Raw genomic sequence first — 26,653 nt, 5'->3', positions numbered from 1 at the left:
TTGTAGCTTTATTTGAGATATAAAATATGTCATCCTAGTCAACATTTACCTTGAATATAAAGAGTAATTATTATTGTAACAACAATTTCCACCCACAACTTTTTGAAGTTTGTTTTCTGCCACTAGGCAGCAATGTTGGGTGTCCACTTTATATATAACATCTGGTTAATTCAGTCCGGGGATGTTTGACCCTATTATTCATAAGGGGAAAAAAAAAAAAAAAATCCTAATATGGGTTGAAAAATTTATTACCAAAACAAGTGCCTGTAATACCAGCTGTTAAAAATCAGTATGGGCCACTACCATTTTAGAACTAGTAGCCTCATCAGCTAGCTACCAGTTTTAAAGGCTGATATTTTTAACCGAACAGTTTTCTCTGGTGAGGGGAGGGACTAAGTTTTTCCCAGAGGCTGATCGTGTATGGTGTTAATACCTATACACACACAGTATACACAGGAAGTCCTTGTTACCTGTGGGAACTTTTATACATATATTTCTAAAAGAAGATAAATTTTTTAATTGTAAGCTAGCTTATTGTGAGAAAATATAGCATTATAACTGACAAACTGTCAACTTTAATGCATTTAATTATCAAACAAACAGCATATAGACCTCTTTAAATACAGCGATCTTTACAGCAATGTGTTGACGTGATCCTTGTCATGTAATATGGGAAATTCCGAAAATATCAATGTACCTGTATTTAATTTCAATTATTTATAAGCGTAAAAAAAGTTGTTATACAGTGCCTGGGAAGGTAAAACAACAGATGCGGGCAAATGGCCCTGTTATTTATGGCCACTAACCGGGGTCATTTTGAAATTTAAGGGGTCTAGAGGAAATATATTCAGGTCATTCTAAAACATGTCATAGTTTTGTGCTAATAATAATGCTTAACTCTTTTCCCCCTGTTGCCACCATTTGACGCATTTGCCATTTCCCTAGAGTGTTTGTCTGGCTGCCCCCTGAAGCCATTTTGGCTGATTAGAAATGACTGACCATTACATTTAGAACATGCTAATTAAGTACTTAAATATCATTAAAGTGTCACATATTATATATCAATGTTTTGGGAATGGATTAAACTTTAACATGGTCACATAATTTTGTAAAAATTATTCATTTACAATTAACAATATAGGTGAAACCAGGTGAAATTAATTTTTCTACAATTAATCTTGATATCCTCACTTTGAGAGAAAACTTTTCTAAAGCATTTTTCTTAAAACATAACTGTAAACATAGAATATAATATCCTATTATTTAAAAGGTTCATTAGATTTTTTTTGAATGTTTAATATTATCATGATAGTTCACTAAAGGTAGGTAATTATCTAGACTAGATCCTGCTAAACTTCGTGATCTTGTTCATGCAGACAATGTTTAGATATTTATTTTGCTGACCATGTCTTGCAGAAGTCTCTTGGGGAAAATAAATTTATACTTAAAGCAATGCTCAGATGTAAAATTTTGCTGATAGTTGAATTTAGCACACGTAAAACACATGGGAAATTTGTGGCCGCCATTGTTGTTATTGTGTAAGATTCTCCGAAGTTTTGCCTTCTAATTTTCATTGTAAATTTTTATTTCTGTTAAATTAATCTTTAGAAATGATGTTAACATTGTGAATGCTAATAAAACCCAAGGAATCTTTCATAATATGCAATATTAAGGCCAAACTCTGCTTGTAACAAGGCCTAATTTTTCTTGTAAACAGACAGGACGCCATTTTTTTTTCAGACAGGTAAATCTCACGTGAATTCACACTAGATGTGACTTCACTAAATATAGTAACATTACCTAATGTTTAATACACATGATTGGCTGTTATTTAGAGCTGAATTTATTTTAGAAATAGGGGAAATTGCAGAGCTATTTAGGGTTGTTGTATACATGCGTCAAAAGTCGTCAACAGGGAAATGGGGCATAGCGTCAAATGGTGGCATCAGGGGGTAAAGGATGTATTGCTTCAGGGGGAAAAGAGATATACATGTATCTTTGACACCTAAATTTAAGTTGCTAAAGAATGCCATAGAAATTGACAAATCATACGACATTGACTAGCAAAAGTGATTTTTCTGTTTCTAAGAAATTCATAAATCATTCGTCATCTAGCTACCACAGCAAGTATTTAGGAAAATTACATTTAAACCAAACACACACTTTTTTTAAATTGTTGATTTAGAGATCAAGGGACAGGCAAAGATAAAAAACTTCGATGATGTGGTTTTTCATTGTAAAGTAAAAATTTTTTCGTAAACCTGTGGTCAGCCATCCAAAATGACTTAACACTTCTCTACCAATGGATGTAAAATATGTTTGAATGTAGGTTCCAATTTTTTAATATGATACATTACAGATTCCATCTACCTTCGACGATGAATACTGTACCGATAGAGCAGACTGATATGAACTTTACAAAGTAGAAAACAATGTGTGTTGTGCTGCATGGCATCAGTGCATCAATGCATTGGGCCATTTTTCGGCAGTATGCACATATAGCACATGATATGGCCCCTTCCCAGGTCCTGGTCATAAAAATTTTTATGATCACGATCAAAATGTTTAGAAAACCCTGTTTGTATGAAAAGTTGTGCAACACTTCTCTTAGCAATTGAGCAAAGGGCAAAAGATGCAATGTGGAAAAGCCACAAATATCTAGAAATAACTGTAGTGGGAAATGAATCATGCCAATCTCAAACAAATGCAAAAAAATGTTTTATAACAGAGGTTTTTCCTAATGCTAAGGGTGCAACGATAAACCGTTTGACGGTATATTGCGGTATATTTTTCCACGGTTCAATTCACGATACGCTAAAACTGATATCGCGGTTCGGTTCAATCAGTCCAGAATTATCTGAATAGTCCGTTTTGTTTCCTTTTTTACAATTTCAAAATGGCTTACACGCAAAACGTGAGGTCGCTGATAACGCATTAACGGAAGTTAAACTCATCTCCAGCATCTTACAGACCTCAGATTTAACACGGAGAAGGACTTAATGTGATTATAAGTTATAGATGTTAAGACTAATGATAAACCCTTTAGATCTAAACGTATTCTTTGGTAATACACGATATTTCATCACCTGTGTATTTCGATGAAAATTCACTGTCTTGTTGACTAAAACGTGTTAACATGAGAAATATGACAACTCCTTTTTTATTCCAATTTAAAAGGAAGATTATTAGGAAAGGTCCCTGTAGTTCCCTGTAAATGTTCATCATTGGTTTAGAAAATTGTCAAAACTCAAAGATCTACCTAACAAGACAATTCGAGTGGTTGTTTTGTGCACATTTGATTATGACGTGAGTTACGTCACAAAGGCGATGTTGCATTGCTTCCTGCTTATTTCTCTGAAAATTACTTTAATTAGCAATTATAGAATCTAGTCCATAAGAGGCGTATGTACAGTGTGCGAAATTAACGCCTGTCCGATGGTCCGAATCTATCTCAAATTGAATTGGTCTACCCCGATCCGAATTGAAACAGACCGAATTGTCTATCCCAATTTTGGCCATGGGTAAAATGAGATTGAACAAGAATGACCATTTCGTATTTTTAACACATAATTATAAACAAAATAATTGTGAAAAAATAATTTAATACTTTTATATTTTACATGGTAAAAGAACTGTTGTTAAATCTCTTTACTTCGTAATTTATAACATTGTGCATCTTTCGATGAATTAGTGGTGTACTATTTTTACCCAATGCTTGCTGTTTATGTATATCAGGCATGCTACAAATCCCGACTGCAGGAAGCACTGCATTAAAACACAAATTGAATCAACAAAAAGACAACCAAAAAAATTGAAAATAATATAATGAATCCGAAAAAAGGGAAAGCTATAAAGATGAAATTAGAGTTTGTGTCTTTCACAAATATTAGCTGGTCTGCAGAGTGAAGTTCATATACGACGAGTCTGAATAATTGTACAGTTTTTTGGGGTGTGAAATGCATGAACACTGCATGATTATATTTAATTTTCACTAGATAATCATGAAAATAAATAGCAGATACTTCAATAAGAATATAAATGAATAAATTTTAAAAAATTTAACAATAACAAGAGCACATTTTTTCCAAATTTACTTTCTTTGGACAGTCCCATTTGTCTACGGTCTATCCCAATTTAACATGAGATAGTCAAATGGGCTATTTCATTCTCCAGATTAGTTTCGCACACTGTATGTATGAACCCAGAGGATTATAAGTTAATTCTGCTCTGATTATATGTGTAATGTATAAGAACAAACTTATAAAACATAATAAATGTGATGCAAAATGCATGGAATTCATTTTATATTGAAAATGATACTAAACTACTAAATTGATTCAGTGTTAAATTAAAGATATATGGCATGCAAAATGAAAGTAACGGTTTTTCAGTAAATTGCTACGCTGAAAAATTGAAAGGCTGTATGTATGCACATAAATTTGCAATGAAGGGAAGGTGTGTAATGCACCATGTTTGCTCATCACAGCCAAAAAAAACCCACATTTGTTATTTTAAGGATAACATTAACCCTAAACACTAAAAATGGATGAAATTTAATTAAATGCATTTTCCTCTTTTTTAAAAAAATATTTTGTATTTGAATCTAATAAAGTTGTTCTTTATTTATAAGCAGGCTAGCAAGGAATTGACATTAAACATGTTATAATAAGGAGGAGAAGGACCTTGAGCTGAAAAAATACTTGTCATTTAATTTTTTTCATATTTTGTATATTTCTAATTAAGTATGTCCCACATATCTTAAAGCAGTTATATCATTAGGTTTCTTACCTTATTTTGGAGATATTGATTGACAATTACTATGCCCTACTGTATCTAAGTGGAGTTTTAATCCTCCATGTTTCTGGGCTCATTACTCTGTCCTTAATGGGATTTTTTAAGCATATGTAAAAAATATCAAAGTGGACATGTATCTTTTAAATTATTTCAGAGTATAACTAGGATTTAAAATTCAAAAAAGCAAGTTTTGTCTATCACACTGCATCTGCATAGGGAAAATTACGCACTTTTTAAGACAACTTAAACAATAAAAAATGTAATTTACAAAAAATTCTATCATTCAATATTTTTTAATTTCAGTGAAATGCAATTCCTTCAAATTATTGATTAACTGTAAAAATTTCAAATGATGAAGCTGACCTCATTATTTCACAGGACATCGTTAAAGAGGACATAAGCATGACAAAAATGTGTCATGTTACATTTCTCAACAACGAGAAAAACCAACTATGACGTCACACGTAAGCTAAATAAGCGAAATAAGATATACCTACATATGATTTCCGTCATCAGCCATGCAAAAATAATTTTTTTGTTCCCCATTTCTAAAAATATTTCATCATATACTGATTATGAACTGTTTTTACATAATAATACCACCCCTGTGTTCACCGAGTATGATCTTGCTGTACTAACAGATCGTGTATGACGTCACCAACTTGTTGGACACGCAGTTTAGGGAAACAGAGGAGTGGATCAATCTTTTTCATAATTTGTTAATGTTTACAAGAACGTAAAAACTTTTTAATTTTTTTTATATAAGATGGTAATTAAAGTTAAAAAATTGTCAAAAAATTATACAAGAATTAATGCTTTACACATATTGCACTTATATAAATGGAGACTATGATGTAGTTAAACAGAGTCATGTGACCATGTGTCCTTCATCCCCTTAAAATGAATTCATACAAACACCCAGCATATCGGACCTTTATCATGTTTATGGCACTCTAAACAGATATTAATATACTACATGTATTACGAAATACAAGTATCAAGACTTCAAGTACAATTTTTTCTATAACAAAATTAAGCTATCTGTGTTTAAGCTGAATGCATGTATTTTACATTTTTTAATGATGAAAAATTAATAAAGAAAAAAAAACAAGAAAGAACAAATATTTGAGAGTTCTGACTACAGTACAGCTCACGAGTATCTTCCGGAAAACACCGGCCACGGTGGACCCTTGGTCCACGCTTTTGCGTGGACTTTGAAAAATGTCGGTGTCTTTGATGTTTTGTTTTCAGTGCTAAGCTGGCACACAGTGCGACACGGTGTGTACACGGTGGGACACGGTGCGTTTGCTCCGTGGAACTCTGTGCTGGCTAATCAACCTTAAGTGGTTTGAAATGACTTTAAAATAATTCATTGAAGATTTTAGAATAAAAATCATTGAAATCCATATCATGCGCAGTGTGCATTTTCCTTCTTTCGATATTGTACTGACGCGTCAATGAATTTAACAAAGACGGAATTTTACCATGTAGTCAGCAATCTCGTGTTATTTGGAAGATATCTTCTTAAAGATTATTTTGTTTGTAAAACAAAAGCTTAATCTAAATTTAAAAAATCAAAGGCCCGAAGGCCTGAGAGGCGCATCGCATTGAAGGTAGAATCTCAATTTTTTTCTCTCAGAAAAATTCAACATACATGTTGAGAAAATGGAAAAAATCCGGAATAAGGAAAAATAATAAAATATTGTTTCTTTGATGTTAAAAACAGTTTTGCGTTGTGGCATTTTTAACCAGTCGGTCGGGAGACGGTAAACAAATATTTCTTTAAAGATAGTCCAATATATAAATCATAATTCATTGATATTTAAATTAATTTATAATTGATTTCAATTAATTTTTTTTATTTTTGTTTTATTTTTATTCTTTAATTATTATCATAGTAGGATGACGAAATAATGAATGAGAATTAAGAAATAATTGATTATTGAGTAATTCTATATAATTTTATATCTGAATTTTTTTAGTTTCTTTCCTTATGTGCACTTTTTTAAAAATATCAATACTTTCTCTTAGACTAGTTTTCTCAAGCAAAATGGCATAATACAATGAATACGTAAACCATATTGATACATCAAATATTCCAATAAATAATACGGGACTGAAAAAATACAGTCGGGCGTTGTATACGGTATACTACGAAACCCGTCAATGGCGGCCGATTTCCTCCTATATTTTCGATAAAATTGACTATAAAACCTTAGTGGTAAGGATTGAACTCAAAAAGTCTAAGTTTATAAGGTACATGTATTAGTAATCCTATAAATTGAAATCCACAGTTTCCAGTTTTTTATCAGTCATTTCATGATATTCAACCGACATTTCACCAAAAACCGATCATTTAACTGTTTCGTGTCACCCTTCCTCGTGGAATTTTTTCCCGAAAGGTGGCGCTTGTTGCAAAAATTTATTCAGTTGGACATCTTACTATTCGTTTCACCGAGTGAAAAAATTATAATACTTCTATTTCTATAAAAACAACAATCTCGTTCCTATTGTTAGTGATGCTTTATTAAATAAAATTATTGAACATTTTTCTCAGATATTCATGCAAGCAATGTCGCCTTATAGGGCCTAATAATTTATAGTACGAGCTGTTGTGATGCAAATAGATCTTACTCCGCGTAGCACACATGTTTGTTTGTTGTTGTTTTCTATCTTTCTCGGTTTTTGTTTGTTTTTCTTTTCTTTCCTTAATTTAACTTTGTTGCTTTCAAAATATAAACAACATACAAATGTGAGATTTTGTGTTATTTGATATTTAAAAATAGACAATGAATATCACCAACTTGTCAATATACATTTGCACTATTTTCACTAGCGTATTTAGAATCAATATTGTGGAGTCCTTTGTCGCCACAGTAATTGAAAGAAAGAGTGGGGGTTTTCAGCAATGAGGCTACATCGCTGATAGCGATGCGCCTCAAAAAAATAAGAAAGGAATATTCTGCATTGTACTATGCTCAGGAAATCTATGTGGAATTGTCAATTGATTATCTTATCCGATGTACTTTTTTTTAAAATTATAAATTACTGTAGAAACTGGTGTATATGTAAATAATTACTACATCAAACAAAGAAAATATATTGTTTAATTTAATTTGAATCGGATGAAAAAAAAATAGTTATGAAAAGATTGAGTTAAATTTCCGTCCCGTAATGGAACCCATATTGATATGAGACCCGATGTAGTCTCTGTGTAATGAGTAAATCTCTGCCCAGCCCATCAGAAAATATGAAATGTTGATATTCAGGTATTGAAGATGCCCCACTTTTTCATCTGTGTCTGTTTGTAATTGTTTAGAATTATGTGTAAAATATAAACCTTAATATTTAACTTGCATTTTGTGTACAGATCGAAACATTATGGGCACAACATTTTTCACAAAACTTGTCGCCAAGAATAATCACAATATGTAAATGATAAGATGTAAAACGTTATAATTATGCTCAACAATTGTCAATGACATCGATAATGGAAAAAATTTCCAATGATACTATTCAATGAAAATGATATTTCTGCAATATGTTCTATGTTAAACAATGATGTAAAAAGCCAAACAGTTCTCTTCCATAATGTGTATGAAAAAAAAGTGTTAATAGGTTCACTGCCTAACTAAGCATATGCATAGGAGATATGAAAAACTAGATTGAAGATTTTATATTTTACTAATATCTAGCGGAGATTTTTCGCACTATTAAATAAAAGCAAGCATGCTGTATATGTGCTCTCCCTACATGTAATAACAGCCCCCCCCCCCTTTCCATAATGAGTTTTATGGATAATTTCTACACGGACATGTTAAAAAAAGAAATATATTTACATATGCCTATTCATTGTATTACTTGTCCTTTTTAAGGATTTATTCTAAGCCTTTTCAAAAATAGCATTTTAATGATAAATAAAATCAACAAAAGAGAGACATTTCTACGACATGTAGAGTTATTTCTTTTTTCTTCATTTCACCAGTAAGTTATGTTACAGTATATAACGACTTTATATAATCTAGATACAGTTGAATAATATTCGTTTGTAACTGTAACTTGTTTTTTTAAAAATATGATGCTGTACTAAAAATTCTATAAACAATTAAATAAATAGTTGTTTATTTTTCAAGTTCCAATTAACTTTCCGACACGTGTAAGTTTCGAAGCCAGTTGAGGTGTATAGTATACACTCGTCTAGAGTTTCAACATGTGAATAATGTCCCAAGGGCCACAGCAACTGAATGTCCCAATATATTTTTCTTCTGAACAGGTGTGAAATATATTAGCCAAGGAGCGACTCCATACATACACGAGAAGTTTCTGCAATTCATCGATATCCCGTATTTGATTGACAGGTAGAACACGTGTATTTCGTGTGTGATGCGTTGAACTTGTACCTAAATTGCACCGATTCTATTTCGTTTCGATTAATAAAAACTGGAGGTGAACTATGATTTCTTTAAAAAAAAATAAGAGAGATACATTATATGTATATGAGAAAAAAAAAAAGAGCAGAAGGATGAACCTGAAAGTAAAATCTCTCTCTCTCTCTCGTATCTTAACATTATAAAATATGGAATTCAAAATAATTTTTAATTATTACGAAAAAAGTGAATAGTATATAATTTGTAAAAGATTTTTTAGAATGCTGCATTGGCAGTTCAAGCGATTTTTTTTTTACTTTTCGTACTGATCGTAGAAGATTAAGTAGTAATAAAAAAAAATACCCAGATAGAAATACTGACACTTAACATATTCGACAGAAATAAACGTTCAAACATTGATTTTTTTTACATTTATGTCTCTTAATGTCAAGTTTAATCAATGGATGCATACAACTGCTTGATTTTCATGTGAATTTGCCGATTGTACGACTACCAAACTGCGTATAAGATTTTTTAGTGAATGCTACGTGTTTAGCTTTTTTTTTTCTTGCATGTACATGTACTTTTTCTTCCTCACATGTATCAACTTAGTATCTTCATTGATAAGTGGTCTACACTTTTTATTTTATTCCTGCAAAATAAGACTTTATTCATATACCATATGAATATCATAATATACCGACTCGACATTTTTTTTCACTATTATTATTTACGATGTAGTGATCAGATGATGCTAAATCATAGGTATTATTTGTAAATGCCTTTACTGTCAATACCATATTATTTCAAAGAGAAAATAACAACTAAAATTATCGATCCGTATCTATGTTTGGCATTGAATAATTATTAAGTTCAAAGACAATGTATGTGTACTTGGATTTGTACCTGCGCACTTATAGCATACGTCAGAAATATATTAATTTGCACAATCGACATGTAGTTGTTTTTGTTTTCAAATGAATATGAAATATGAATTCAACAGAAATCAAAATAAATTACTTCAATTGATATATACATGTATACCGTCAACGGTGAACCAAAGTCTACACTGAACACCGCTGTTATGTTACGACCTTACATGTATGATAGTGAGCTGATTGAATTAAATAATTTTTCATTTACTATTTCTTTCTAGCAATTTAACCAACATACCTACATGTATGATTTCAATTCTAAAATTATTTTTATAAACAAACCATTTTCCTCTGTAATTCTCTTGCACGGTGGAACACGGAGGGTCACCCCCATGAAACGGTAATGTCCACGGTGTGACACGGTGCGTGTTTGGTGTAATCGCAATATACACACTGTGGAACTCCGTGTATACGGTGTAACACGGGGTATTTTCCACCATGTGTTTTCCACGGTGGGGTGGAAAAAACTCATGAGCTGTACTGTATATACTGAATTGCGATCGACTTAAAAAGAACATTACCGATAACCCCCACCCCCCTTCAATGGTGGGCTTTTTTTTTTCCTTTACCGTGTTATACTTGAATTCTTAATAATGAACTTGAACATCCTAACATTACTTGTATTATATTATCTATCGCAGTGTTACTGCATATTAATTCTAATGCACGAAGAATTTTTATATCAATATACGTTCATTCTGACTTTGTGGGCAGAATTATGAATTTCATAATACTAGAGAAGATAAGCTACTTACCTTCACGTAGGCAAATTTAATAAAAATTTCAGACAATATGCCGCAAATTCTAAAGAACATTATATCAAATTTTTCTGAACATGTTTTCCCGTAAGAATTTTTATGCAGTAAACCCGCGACCAACCTTAAACTGTGCTTACGATCAAACAAGTTCGAAAGTCCCTCGTTCTCTCGTCTAATTATCATAAATTATCATAACTGCCCTAAGTGAAGAAATATTAATACAGAAAGCACAAAGAAATTCACTTTTATAAGGATACCCACTTCCGCCCCAGCCCGGGGTTGAACTCTCGACCTACGGAATCTGTCTCCTAGCAGTACAGGAACAGCGCGCTAGACCGCTCGGCCATTTAGGCAAGTTAAAAAACTTGCTTTCGATGCCGATGGAATTCTCGCGGCGCTGTCCTACACTACACGGTCATTGAGAATGGAAGTGAGATACAGTTATTTGGACATTAGTTTTATTAGAGGATCGTTACCAATACACGTTGTAATGAAATTAAGGACCCTCTCTACACCAGTGCAAAATGTTTTTTGGACATTGAGAAAATTATTTTGAATAAAGGTGTAAATATTGAGCTTATCTATTTAATTTTCAATATATGGTACGTGGCATTTACCCCCAGGAAAAATGTTCAAACACAACACAGTATCAGTGAACAGAAATCACCGCTGTTTACTTCCATGGAGAAAATACACGTAAATAACATGTTCAATAAATTTATCTTAGCCTTTTAAAATTTTAAGAATACTCGAATTCATTACAAATTGAGTAATATACTGTAAATTTCTATTTATTGGAATTTAGATCTAAGGGCGGATCACTCTAACTGCAGAAAAATACCATAGAATCAGAACTCTTTAGTGTGCAGCGTAGAGAGGGTTCTTAATTTTTATTTATAAAGCACATTTTACAACAACTCTTAAACTAACATAACTGCCCTAAGTAAAGAAATATTAATACAGAAAGCACAAAGAAATTCACTTTTATAAGGATACCCACTTCCGCCCCAGCCCGGGGTTGAACTCTCGACCTACGGAATCTGTCTCCTAGCAGTACAGGAACAGCGCGCTAGACCGCTCGGCCATTTAGGCAAGTTAAAAAACTTGCTTTCGATGCCGATGGAATTCTCGCGGCGCTGTCCTACACTACACGGTCATTGAGAATGGAAGTGAGATACAGTTATTTGGACATTAGTTTTATTAGAGGATCGTTACCAATACACGTTGTAATGAAATTAATTTTTATTTATAAAGCACATTTTACAACAACTCTTAAACTAACACAACTGCCCTAAGTGAAGAAATATTAATACAGAAAGCACAAAGAAATTCACTTTTATAAGGATACCCACTTCCGCCCCAGCCCGGGGTTGAACTCTCGACCTACGGAATCTGTCTCCTAGCAGTACAGGAACAGCGCGCTAGACCGCTCGGCCATCTAGGCAAGTTAAAAAACTTGCTTTCGTTGCCGATGGAATTCTCGCGGCGCTGTCCTACACTACACGGTCATTGAGAATGGAAGTGAGATACAGTTATTTGGACATTAGTTTTATTAGAGGATCGTTACCAATACACGTTGTAATGTATATATATATATATATATATATATATATATATATATATATATATATATATATATATATATATATATATAACCACTTAGTCACAAGTCAGTTGCCATTCAAAATAAGGTAATTTCTAAAAAAAATCACATAGGCCTATAACGGAATAAATGCAATTGGAATGTACAGAAAAAAACATTAATATTATATCATATTATAAATGATTTTTAACGCCAATAACGTCAAAAATTATTAGCATCGCGATGCTAATAACAGGATAATGCCGCCCCAAAGCTAAATGCGGGATTTTGAACTGAAGGCTGTCAGTAAAAACTACACTATATATTAATGGAATTTTTTCTGTTGGTGGTGGTATAAATTCAATCCCCCGCGCTTGCGCGGGGTTTCATCTATTACTCATGAAATTAACACCGATTTGTCTTGAAAAGATAGTATTCACAGCTAATGTAAAGAAATTATATATCTGTTATTCAAAAAAAATCATGAACTCAATTTTGAATGACTTCAAGATTATCTATTGAGAAAATGTACATTTTCAGATGACCTAATTCAAAGTCCTAATTTTTTTTCCCAACCTATAAAATTTCAGACAAGCCATTTATAATAGTTTATGTTCTTCATTAGAATTCACTCATTCACATAATTAAAAATACAAACGGAACTTAATAACAATGTAAATACAGCTTTTATTATGTCTCACCTGTAAATCTAACATCATGGCTCCATGAAATCATAGACCTAAACCAGTTTCATGCATAATGTCATACATGCAATATACTGATTATTACCAGTGTATTTTCTTGTGCAAAACATGATAGCTACCTAAAGTGTCATATTCAGTTCATTATGTAAATATTAAATGAGTGATTCACTTGTTTTGCTTTGCCATATGTATATATACAGGTAAAGGATATAAGTTAGTACCCGGAAGTATGCCAACAATCAACATGCCACAGAAGTCAGTGGAGACTCCAAAGCTACCTCCAAGGAAAGCTCCAGTTAGTTCTGCACAGAATAATTATTGTGCTTTTCTTTTTCAGTTTTGATTCAGGTGTATAGTAATTACCAAAATATTTTAAGATTACTTGTTCTGGATGTTTAATATAAAATATTTACAGAATTTAGAGCTAAAAATTTATACATTTGTAATAATGAAAAATATTTTAAAACTTGATATGAAAATCTGAGCATGGATATATGCAACACATTGATGACAGTCCTTTGGACAATGTGTGTATAGTCTGAATCACTGTTACTAGATGAGTTTCAAATTTAATTTTAACAATTCAGAGTAAACGTCCACTACCAACTTTGCCAGAAAAAAGTTGCATATTACAACTTTGATGAGGTTAAGAGGGTTAGTGTAAAGTGTTATGACTGGATTACCCTAAAATCGGACAACTCAGTATTGGTTCTTGGGCAATACGACCACACAGCTGGCAGTATTACAAAGAGAGTGGTCATCAATGCAGATCTTTCAGTAAATGTGTTTTTACAAGGTCTGTGTCTATCCAATGATAGTATTTTATTATTGCAGTGTTCTTAAATATTTGTATAACTATAAATCTGTAGATCAGAATGAAGCTGGATCATCAAATATAAAACCTCCACATATATGTTAAATCATTCTCAAAATATTTATTCAATTGTCAGACTGTATAACACTTTGTAACAGTTTGCAATTGTGAAATTTATTTTGGATGATTTAAATATTTGCATATTAAATAGTTCTCTACTTTTCTGTAGATCAGAATGATGCTGGATCATCGAATATAAAAGCTTCACATATATCTTGAATCATTCTCAAAATATTTATTCAATTGTCAAACTGTATAACACTTTGTATCAGTTTGCAATTGTGAAATTTATTTTGGATGATTTAAAAATCAACATTGTGCAAGGTCGTTGGTCGTCCTACACTTATAAAGTTGCTGGATCAACATTCACATTGCTGGTATTTCATGTGCAATTAAATACAATGTACAACATGTACAATCTTAATATAAGCAACATACACAACAATGACAGTTTTTTTTTTATTTTCTAAGTGCTCATTAAAATTATATTTATCGCTTTGTAAATTAATTTTTCTTTTTATACAAGTATGTTACACTTCAGTTTATGTATAAATTTACATGTGTATGCATGCACAAGACATATTAATGAACAAGATACAATGAGCTAGCTGTCAATTTTTTACTCACATAGAGGTGTGTGTCACAGGACTGGAAAGATCAGTAGAAAAAGTGCCCCTAACAACTTTTTTGAAGAAAGTTGCTGCCTTGTCCAAGTGTCCAGGCGTGGAGGATTATGCAGATGTACCTGTTCATAGCTCTGATGGATACAGGTTTATTTCAACAGCCATAATTAACGGTAAGCCTGTTACAAAAACCACCATCAGAGCTCATATCTGTTCAGGTGGGATAATGCAAGATGAAACAAGTAGGTGTGAAGGCTGTGAAAAGTTGTCAGGCATACTACATGTAAATCATGGGTTAACAACTAGAGTTAACATGGTCCATCCTAAGACCCCATTAACTTCTCTCCCTCCAAGTACATTAATACAGGAGGTGAAAGCTGCGCGACAGGAAAATAAAAAAGTGCAAAGTATTTTGGCAGCTTTACAAAGTGGGGATCAAGCCATGGTTGAAGATGAAGTTGGCCAGGGCCTTTTCCAAGTATTAGAGGGTAGGACACCTGACAGCTCTTTGATGGACTTGTTTTGGCGAGAGCAAAAACAAGCATTTTCAACAAGCCCTAAAGGTAAGTAATGTTATGTTTTTGTTTCAAAAAGAAATTGAACAAGAAAAAAAACTGGAAACCAACACTTTAAGGTTGAAAATGTGGAAGATTTCCATGTGTGGATACTGAACGGTATTCAATAGGGTCTGTATCTAAAGTTGTAAAATATATCTATTGCTGCATTTTCATGAAGTGTTGGTGTTTTAAGTAAAAAAAAAATTATATCCTGGTTATTCCAGTTATCCTAATTATCTAGTTATTTAATTCAATATATCTATCTATCTATCTATCTATCTATCTATCTATCTATATATACATATTAAACAATAAACATGTGGATTTTGAACTGTTATATGGGTGATATGTCATGACACCCTACATTGGAGACTACAGGGTGAAAAATTAAGATTGCTGATATGCAACCATACAGAGAAACTTTTCAGAAATTATACTGTTCAACTTGTCTCTGCTGGAGATATTTAAAATCCGCCCTCTGTCACCAGGTCACGTGATTTAAATCCTGTACTTGTTTACACGCTGATCAACGCGTTATCGGCTATACGGTTGTTATCGGGTATTCGGTGCAAGGAAAACAAAGTTTAGAAAACATATGTGATTTTAAATTTCTTAATTCAACGATAATTGCGTACTTCAGCAATCAAAGTCTGTGATCTTTGGCAGATAAATGATTATACTTTCAGCAGCAAGAAGAACAAACCAAATCACTCTCTTTCGAAAGATATACAGCTCTTTCAAATGATATTTTATTGAAATTTCGGAATATTTCATCATATTTTAGCTTTTGTAGAAGTCAAAATCAGATTATTCTATAAAACAAAATGGTTCATTTATTCTATGGACAATCATATACCTGTAGATAAGCAGACTGAGATCAAAAATCTAAATTAAGGGTTAGTTATCAGGCATCTAAAATGTCTTGGTAGGTGAAAATATGTTATCGTCAACAAGGTTGATGTTGCCGGATAATTCGGTTTTTACGGGTGTACCTTATCGGAAACTCAGGTTAAAAAGTTTCTTTCAGTTTTAGAAATAGATTGGGAAAAAAGTAATTTATAATCTGTCAATCCTTGAAAATAGCAAACGTAATGTGTTTTAAGGATATGCGATCCTCAGCCATAAAGGATAAATCTTAAAATTATTATTTAATTTAAAAAGTCTCAACATGAAGCTTAGAATTGAAAACTAACTATGCAACAATTTCCATTTTATGTATCTTAATATGATTTAAGGTTTTTTTAAGTCTTAGAAAGGGTTTTGTAAAAAGTTTGACATTTGATCCTTATAAAAGTAAAAAAATAAATACAGTTTTAGATGAATAGCATTTTCTTGAGTCTAGCCTTAAATACCAATGCTTTTTAGCATAATATGAAATAGGAAGTGATTTGCGATGTCTTGCAGTGATACATGTAGCACAAGCTTTTTACACTATGTATTATATAAATTTTGGAAGAAAATGGAATACCTATACATGTAATATCAAAAAAGTATATAAAAAAACATGCAAATATCTCTAAATGCCTGGATACCTATAGTTTTTAACTTAAGATATATTTGTTATTTTGTTTTTATACTCGTACATGTATATAAATAAGAATAATTATTATAATTATGATTTTATATTATAACTACATATCTGTTCAATCATTTTTCTGTTCTCCATTAAACTTTATATATCTTACATGTATATAAAAATACTATAGCTGCTTTAGTTAGTCACGTCTTCCGATCTAATATGTCATTTTTTAAAAACATCGTCACTTTAAGTGCCCAAATGAGCCTAGAGGGCTAAATGTTTTATGTCCAATATAGAGCGATAGCATTGATTGTGTCAAATCATTTGATTTTAAGTTTGAAATAGAGGAAATAGAATGAGGTGCGTATCGCAAAAAAAATATTTCTTAATTATAAATTAAATTAAAAAATGTTAAATTTCCCAAACGTGAAAAATACTTTTTTGTTGGGGGGGGGGGGGGGGATTCACTTCACTCCTTCATATGTTTAACTTTTTTCTACAAACACTGATCCGCGTTTTCAATGAAGGGGGGGGGGGGATGCCAAGGTTTTTTTTTTATTTGATTGAGTATAAAAATTCAATAACTCTCCAAATTCCAGGCGAGGTTCGAACCTCCCAGACGCCCCCCCCCCTTCCAAGCATGAGCTCCACCTACACATTGAATTATCTACGGGTTTTCCATTTGGTCGATAATGACACAGAGCACACTGTGGGGGTGACCGATCGACGGGGTATTTATTCCTTCTTGGCCACTGAACCAACCTCTGATGTTTTTAGAGGTCCGTGTTTTCTCTGTTCTAAATTTATATTGTTTCAATAGACTTTGTGAGCTTGATTACTGTTCGTTATCTTCATAATTTCCTTCCTTCAGTAACGCTTTTTGTAAACTAGTAAAGTCAATCTCTTTTTTTCTCAAAAGTTAGAATTCTAGGTCATATTTGGCCAAACACCCTTTTGGGAAATTCATTTAACCACCATTGAGTTTAGATTCTTTAATTGTTTTATACCAAACTAAAACATGTATGTACTTAGTACTAACAAAAGGTGGTTAAGGGTAGATCAAAAATGCAAGGTCAACGAATAAAGACGAAGCAAGGAAAACGGAGACAAAAGCTAAGAACAGTGCGTAACTGAAAGGCAACACACAGAAAACTAGGAGTAGATTACTGTGAATTCAGCAATTATTGAGATGCTTTAATATTGCGAATAATGCAACATAAGAATCGCAATAATTAAATCTTGAATTTGTATTTTGGTTACAATAGAGATTTATAATTCAGAGGTTTTAAAACTTATACCATATTTTAGAACAGGTCAAGATCATACACATTTCAGTGATTATGAGAAATGCCAAAAACACTCATTTTTTTTAAAGTTACATATTCTAAAAAGATAAAAAAAAATTATGATAGCCAAAAAAATCGAACTGTGTGCCTGCCACTTTAAATATTAAGATTTAATGAAGTTTTCTGTTGTTTCTTCACATTTTCCTAACCTATGACAACCTTTGTTTCCGATAACAAAAACCGAAATTTCCGATAACAAAGTGAACCATTCAACCGTATTTCCGATAACATCCTGAGAGTTAAAAAACGGGAACTTTTACCCTTTAATTTAGGGATGTCAATTTAGTCAATAATTCATATTTGAATATTCAATGAAAGTATTCGAATATATTCGAATATTCGATAAAATTAATAAAATCTGTTTTATTTTAAATATGCATCATCCTACTCTCGTGAAAGGTTTAGTGTAGGTATACTTATATTGGAAGTAAAATTGTATAAAGACTTTTGTAGGTGTACAATAAGAAATTCCATTTGATATTTGTCAATGTTTGAAATAAATAATTGATTTAAATGTAGAAAAGTATAATTTTAACAAATGAAACATGTGTATTTATAGTACTGTACTACTGTAGCTCCAACTGAGGAACCAGTCATCTTACTAAAGGCAAGATAGTCGTAACAGTATACTGTTCAGATTTCAGTAAGTGTAATAAATTACAATTATCTGCCTAATAAGAGATATGATTATAATATTTGACACAATGTTTTTAAAATATAAACAAATATTTCCATAGACAATTTTCCTAGGTAATTAACTAATTTCCCGATAATAAATATAAAATTCAGGATTATGTACAACCCGAGATAATCAAGTAATTTACATATTTATTCTGAAATTAAACCCTTAACAATATTAATTAGACTAAATCTATCGGACATTCATTCAATGATCAATTAAATTTATTTTGATAAGCATACTCAGACCTATTAGACAATCTAAGATTTCATTCTGTTATCCTCAATTCTAGATCCGATCGTATCTAACTAATAAAAACTATGGAAGTACGTTTTGTATTATACATAAAGCATTATTGTACAATTTCATTTCATAACCTTCGATAAGATACTTGGTGTTCTCTCCGCTTGACTCGCCGCTAGGTGACACTGTGAATAGCCATATAAAAAGACTCCCTATAGAAATTTACTCATTCTTCGATTTGGCTCGTGAGTGACACCTTACCTGGAATTGTTACGGTCCACTACACTTCTTGGTGTCCGTGTTTGTATGACTTTACTTGTTTTTCTTCTCGACCTTCCTTGATTTTATGAGGAGTTTATCGGATGTTCTTAGCATACCAGACAGCTCTATATCCTTTTTCAACTGGTCGAGAGAGCAAACTAGGCGTTCTAGGTCTAGTTCGCCGACGAATTCTCGAGGACACGTTTCTTGACATGATGGTCGCCATTTTGATAACGGTGAAACCCCAAGTAGTGGGCACACCGAAGCTCAAGCTCAAAGTAAGAGTAGAGCACGCAAACGGAGACGCTCTAGTTCGAGTTCTGGCTCCAGTTCAGATTCTAATTCTTCTCGTTCTAGTAATAATTCTAGAGCTTCTTCTCAGAATTCCTAGAAGTCGGGCTCGGAATCCATTAAATCCACCAAAGGAAGTAGAGAAAACGAAAGTAGCTCTAGACGACCTAGACGCAGTGTCACATCAGAAACTGTGGACGCTTATGAAAGGTTTGACATTGAAAGTGATGTCAAAGGAGAAAAACTAGACGAGGATTTGAAACAGTTTTGTCCTCCCTTCTTCTCTAAGTACTTTAGTGACGAAACTCTAAAGACTAAGATATTAGACAAGTATCCTGTTCCTGATGCAGGTGATCTTTTCAAAGTGAAAAAATTAGATTCCTTTATCAGTCCTTTACTGGAAAAGAAAAACAAACAATTTGATAAAGGTGCCGACAAGGGCGCGCAAAATATTCAGTCGAGAATTTTTAAAACTATGGGACCACTTTCCAAATTGTGGAGTATTTTGGAAAGTTTACATGCTGCTTCTACAGATTCATATGAGGTTGACAATGTTGATGTTGCTCATATGTGCTCCCTATTAGAACAAACGGTTTGCTTACTTGGTCAAGCCAGTGTAGCTGTAGACCATCACAGAAGAATCAATGCAACTGTTAAAATTACTGGAGATTATAAAAAGGCTAAAGCTATTTTGGATGAGAATTCAGAGGCTTTAGAAACTTGTGAAAGTAAACTTTTTGGTGATAAATTCATTAAAATCTTAAAAAAGACAGGAAAGAGACGTAAGGAGGCAAGTGAAGTTGTGGATGCCTTTCAACCAGAGAAAAAGAAATGAAGATAGTCTTTTTACAATCGACCTGCAACTTCTTATGGTAACAAGCAAAGGTTCAGACAGCCCTTTCAAGATGGGCCCTCCGGCAGATTTTCGGAGGGCCAAAGACTTGGATACAAGTTTAACAGAACAAACCAGAATTACAGAAAGAAATCTGACAGGTATGGACACTATACCTCAAAATATAGAAAGGGGAAGAACTCGTACTTATGCAGAAGAAGCGTTAAGCTCATTTTCTGTAACAGTTCTAAAAAAATCGGAAATATTTCCAGAAATTCTGAATTTAAATCTGCAATTAGTAGATCAAGAAAATGTAATCCCTGTGGGGGGGGGGGGGGGGGGGGAGACTGAAGTATTTCATAAACAATTGGCAAAAAATAACAAAAGATCTTACAATTCTAAGAACAGTTCAAGGAATTTCTCTAGATTGGATAGGTCATCCAGTTCAAGAGAAAATTCCTCACCCCTCAGTTTTAAATTCAGAACAAGAAAACATTCTTCAAGAAGAAATAGCAAGTTTGCTAAACAAAGCTGCAATAGTAGGAGTTGTTCCCCATCAAGATCAATTTGTCAGCAACATGTTTACAGTCCCAAAGAAGGACGGGGGGCATCGACCCATTATAAATCTAAAACCTTTAAACAGATTCCTTCTTTATCAACATTTCAAGATGGAAGGTCTGTTCATGGTTCAAGATTTACTAGAAAGGGACTTTTACATGTGCAAAATAGATCTAAAAGATGCATATCTAACAGTCCCAATCAATCTAAGGGATCAAAAGTTTTTAAGATTTCTATGGAGGGGGGAGCTGTATCAGTTCCAGACACTTCCATTCGGTCTGGCCTCTGCTTTAAGAATCTTCACAAAACTTTTAAAACCAGTGGTAGGTCTTCTAAGAAGGTTAGGAATAAAGTTCATAATCTACTTAGACGACATTCTTATTCTAGCCAGAAACAGAGAGAATTTGGTTCAAAGTCGAAATACAACACTTTTTCTCTTACAGATGCTTGGTTTCGTGATAAACTGGAAAAAATCCATGTTAGACGCAGTTCAAGAAATTTCTTTTCTGGGGTTCGAAATAAGCTCCGTAAATATGCTTTTCAAGTTACCAGAAGAAAAAGTGCAAAAAATAAAAGAGGAATGCAAACAGGTTCTGAAAAAAGAAAGTCTGTCTGTCAGGGAAATGTCCCAGTTGATAGGGAAATTAATTTCAACAATGCAGGCTATAATTCCAGCCAAATTACACTGTCGCTTCATGCAAATGACTCAGATCAAAGGGTTGCTAGAAAACTAACACTACGAGGCACTGATTCCTATATCAAGTGGGGTAAAAACAGAATTAAGATGGTGGATAAACCAATTAGGAATTTCAAACGGAAAATCAATCATAGCCTCAAACCCATCAATGATTCTTACATCAGATGCCTCAGATGTAGCATGGGGAGCCACATACGAAACACAAAGCACATGAGGGTTTTGGTCCCCAGTAGAGAAATCCTATCACATAAATGCAAAAGAACTCTTGGCAGCTTTTTTGGCACTTCAATCATTAAAATCAAAAACAAATATTCAAATTTTAATAAAAATAGACAACATTACAGCTGTATTACACATAAACAGACTGGGCGGAACAAAATCGGAATTACTAAATCATCTAGTAAAGCAGATTTGGGATTGGTGTCAAAGAAATCAAATTTCCCTAGTAGCAGAATTTATTCCAGGAGCTCTGAACAGAGGAGCAGACTGGGAGTCAAGAAATCAACAAGATTCAGGGGATTGGATGTTAGACAAACCAGTTTTCAATCAAATTATGAACCTTCTAGGGTGGTGCAATGTAGACCTTTTTGCCTCTCGCCTAAACCATCAACTCCCTCAATATTTCAGTTGGAAAGCAGACCCAGGGGCCAGGGGGATCAATGCTTTTCTCCACTCTTGGAAGAAAATGAAGGCTTACATTTTCCCCCCATTCAGTCAGATAAGCAAATGTTTAGGGAAAATAAGGGAGGAACAGGTAGAATTTGTAGTATTGATAGCACCAGTGTGGCAAGCTCAACCCTGGTATCCTCTTCTTTTAGAAATGTTGATTCAGAAACCAGTCCTTCTTCCACCATATCCCAGTCTGTTGATGTCTCCAACAGGCTTACCTCATCCTCTTACATCAAACAAATCCCTTCATCTAGCTGCATGGATGGTTTCGGGGAACACACACAAACAAGGTCTCTTTCTAGAGAAGCTGCCTCTTTACACTCCCAAGCTTGGAGACCGGGAACTAGAGCAGCTTACAAAAGTGCCTGGGGAAAGTGGGTTGGCTGGTGTGGTTCAAGGTCATTTGATCCAATTCACTCCCGTCTGGAGCCTATTTTAGAGTTTTTAACTGTTTTGTACAATGAAAGTAAACAGTACAGGACAATTAATACTTACCGATCTGCTATTTCCAAAAATCATGCCCTCGTAGATGGTCAACGAGTAGGGCAGCATCCTTTAATTGTTACTCATATGAGAGCTATTTTCAATATGAGAACTCCAAAACCAGGATATCAAGAATCTTGGGATGTAGACATTTTGCTCAAGTTTATTGATAGCTTAGGTAATAACAGAAATCTTTGTCTGAAAAAGTTATCTTGCAAATTAGCGGCCTTACTAGCTCTGACCTCGGCTGGCAGAGCCTCAGAACTCAACCAGTTGAATGTGAATTTCATGTTAGATTCTGGTAATTGCATTTCTTTTAAATTGTCCAAGCCTACGAAAACTTGCAAGCCAGGGAATCCTTTACATTCAATTGCATTCAATGCTTTTGAGACAAGTACTTTATGTGTGGTAGAATGTATTAGATCTTATTTAGAAAGAACAGTTGGTTTTAGAGATGTTTCTGACAACATAGATATATAGATCCTGGTTGTTACTAAGTTATGTTAAACCACATCACCCAGTTACAACTAGTTCTATTTCACGATGGTTAAAAACCATAATGGCTGAAGCTGGCATTAATACTGACCAGTTTAAAGCTCACTCCACAAGGTCAGATTCAGTATCAAAAGCTTATTTAGCAGGGGTTTCTGTTTCTGACATTATGCAACAAGCTCACTGGGCTAAGAAAAGTACCTTTGCAAGGTTTTATTGTAAACCGTATACAAGTCAAGCTTTCAGCAATCGGTATTAAAAAGGTAAAAATATGGGCTTAAAGAGAACACTAAGAATCTTATCGAAAGTTATGAAATAAAATTGGAGATTTCATAAGCACACGCAGTGTGTGCAATGGAATCCTAATTTCATGAATAACCTGAGATAAGATATGAAAGTGTTCCCACCCACCCTTCCCATTACCTTTTGTTTTATACTGCATTGGTTATATCATTTATTAACACATCTCTATCGCATATTTTTTCAGATCCTAAACGGAAGACAGGATTACATCAAAGAAAGAAGTGATTCTTTGTTAATCATTATTATTATGGATTAAATAAATTGTTTCCAGAGTTTACTTTGTTTTAGTTTTTCCTTACAATTGTAAGGGTTCAGTGTACTCCCTCACCAATTCGAAGAATGAGTAAATTTCTATAGGGAGTCTTTTTATATGGCTATTCACAGTGTCACCTAGCGGCGAGTCAAGCGGAGAGAACACTTTCATATCTTATCTCAGGTTATTCATGAAATTAGGATTCCATTGCACACACTACGTGTGCTTATGAAATCTCCATTTCTTTAACACCCTACTCAAAACAAAATACATGTAATTTAGTAAATCTATATGATAAGAAAGTATCGAAATTGATAACTAGTAAATTAAACAGGGATAATTCCAGCACTGTTCTAATCAAGATTTATTAACCACAGTACCTCTTTTTATGAAATCTGAAAAACACCGAATATTCGAATCTTAAATTCATATTCGAATATCAACTCATCGAATGAATATTCGAATGTTCGAATATTCGTTGCCATCCCTACTTTAATTACATCTTTGCGAGATTCTGACGATGTCACATTGTGAAAAATAACTAACGTTAGGTAAATACAAGGATTTTGAAGAAAGAGGCTATATGCAGTAATGCCAATCGGACAAAAACTTGCAAAATATAACAAATTTGACTTTTAAAGTCTTCCCAAGACTCACAAATACTATAATAAGACACTATAATAAAATATACTGTAATAAAAAAATAAATAAATACTATAATAAGACACATTGGGGCTTTATTTCGTATCTGTATTCATTCTTGTTCACATAAAGCATAATCAACATTCTCTGTTTCTATTATTACAGTGTTTATTTGCAACAATTTACTAACCTGTCAAAAGTTGTTATCCACCGAATGCCCGATAACAACCGAATAGCCGATAACGCGTTGAGCAGTGTGGTTTATAGTGTTATATCTATATTGTATTATAGTATTATATCTATTAAAGGAGATGGGCGAACATAGCGCGCAGAAAGCCTATAGCTTCAGATATATAAAAATCATGTTCAGTTTGTGAATTTAGTATTTAGAGTAGAGTTCTCATTATTGAAATTAATGAAATTCTGATAAACAAAACTTTTCCGAGGAAAATTTTCTCAGCAAAAATTTATTCTTTTATTAAAAGATAATGTGGTATCCTTGGGGTTCGAACCCTAGCAATAAAAATCCTGAATATCATTTTCTTTCGAGACTAGCATGCTAACCACTAGACTACACAAGTCCTGATGAATAGTGGCATTTAAATTATGTTTGTGATATGACCCTTGACTTAATGGACTTCAAGTATTTCTCGAAAAGATGCAAACGTTACATGTATGTCATAAAAGTGTATTTTTAAGGTATAGTGGGTCTTTGCTCCATATTTTGGGTAACCAAAAAATGTATATTTTTATGCAATCTTCGAGGATTAACTTTCAAAAAAATGGAGCGAAGACCCACTCATATCGAAAGATAGCGTTATTGTATGAGAAAATGACTCTTTTTGCCCTCTTTAGTGTGTGTATGATATTTCATAAGCAAATAACTTTAATCTTTGTCGGATTTTTGCAAATTGTACAGATTTTACATAAAGTATATTTTAATGTTAAATGAAATATCAAGGAAAATTTTGATATAATTGAGACTTAATTTTTCACCTTCATGTTTGTCATACTATAGGCTTTTCGCTCGGCATGTTCACCCATCTTTTTTGGCACGTCAGGTTAGATTTCAATCATGAAGTTGAGTGTGTAGCATTCCACTTATTTTATAACATTTTTTTTTAAATTTAAAGTCTTGATTTTTTTTTTCAGATAAGGAAAGAATACTAGTAAACTTTTTTTTCAGTTTGTGTTCAGTTAGTTCTTCGTTTTTTGCAAAATATATATATCAATCTTATCAAACGACCCAACAGGTATGTACACTGTGAGAGAACACACCATATATAAGATGTTTTCCTGCTTTCAAAGCAGAACAACACCATCATTTTGAGAGGGATTTGGTCATCTAAACATTCTCTATCCTTGCAGTAATCCAAAAAAAAGGGAAGAATTACATATTGAGCAGAACAAGTGATTATGTAAAATGACCAATATATCAATCTTATGACTTGAGCTTGAGTTTGATCTTTGACCCGCTAGTTTGAAAAAATTACCAATTTCAATTTTCTTTGAACAAAAATATTAAGCCTTAGTACATATTTATCATGATACATTTTGCTTATCACAATTATATCTATCTCATGGTACATATGTAGGTTCTGTTGACTTTAGAAAATTGCTCAGCAGGATACACTGGTATTAAGGGTCTAAAATTATATGTAAAAACTATTATGCAATCGAAAATGAGATTTGAAATTCATCCACATAAGAACAATATCTAGCTCAGAAAATATTTTGTTTATTAAATGACAGGACAATTTATTAGGATTTCATAGATTTTTTATTAAACAGTAAAACTGGTTTGGAATGAACATAATTCGCCGTGATTTAGCGGAGTGTTTTGGAACGCCTTGCGAAATTCTCAACAAATCCTAGTAAAATGTAACAGTTATAACGAAATATAGGGATATAGCGAACTGATTTTGTGTTCCGTAGAGATGAAAAATTTACTCTCTTACAAGAATTTTCAATATCTTAAAAAATTCAAAAACATTAAACTGACATTATTTTTCATATAAAGGTAAGTAATAAAATTGTACTTGTTATTTCATGTCATTAGCTAGTCGGTGATTTATCTAATTGTATTTGCTCAAGAAGATGTGTGCTCGATGTTATTACTTAGTATGTATTAAACATAATACAGTGAAATTTGTATAATCAGCACACCACTAGTTCCATGGAAATTGGCCGG

The sequence above is a fragment of the Saccostrea echinata genome, unplaced genomic scaffold (genome assembly GCF_033153115.1).
Source record: "Saccostrea echinata isolate AGI-Se365-2 ecotype Australia unplaced genomic scaffold, CSIRO_AGI_Sech_v1 ptg000007l, whole genome shotgun sequence".
Taxonomy (NCBI): domain Eukaryota; kingdom Metazoa; phylum Mollusca; class Bivalvia; order Ostreida; family Ostreidae; genus Saccostrea; species Saccostrea echinata.
The sequence above is the reverse complement of the archived record's forward strand: the minus strand, read 5'-3'. Positions refer to the sequence as shown.